Source organism: Physeter macrocephalus, chromosome 8 (assembly GCF_002837175.3).
Source record: "Physeter macrocephalus isolate SW-GA chromosome 8, ASM283717v5, whole genome shotgun sequence".
Lineage (NCBI taxonomy): Eukaryota > Metazoa > Chordata > Mammalia > Artiodactyla > Physeteridae > Physeter > Physeter macrocephalus.
Window position 1 is genome coordinate 148,888,532 of NC_041221.1, and position 498 is coordinate 148,889,029.

Consider the following 498-nt stretch of genomic DNA (forward strand, 5'->3'; position numbering starts at 1 on the left):
GCATATATGGTAAGCTGTTTCTAAAGATGGGGAGATATATATGTTTCTATTTACAGAGACAAGCTCTGGATGGATATACAAAACAGTCGTCCCAGGGGTTGCCTCTTGGGAGAAGTAGAGGACTGGGAAGGAGTAAAAAAAGACTTGCTTTTTACTGTACATTCTTTGGACCCTTTTGTTTTTTATATTAGACATACCTATTACCTATTCAAAAATAATTTTTAGAAATTTAAAAATAAAAGCTCACTTCTTTTTCAAAGGTCTCACCTTTTTACATCACGGGTCATCCTGTATTCTAATTTCACCTGTTCCAAAGTGTAAACTTCACCTCTCCAGGGGTTCCTTTCCTGCATCTAGACTGAACAGTGGTAGCTGATACATCTCTCCTCCCTTGGCTGCCGTCAGCAGCAAGAGAAGCAATCAAAAATGAGAAATGGGCTTCCCTGGTGGCGCAGTGGTTGAGAGTCCGCCTGCCGATGCAGGGGACACGGGTTCGTG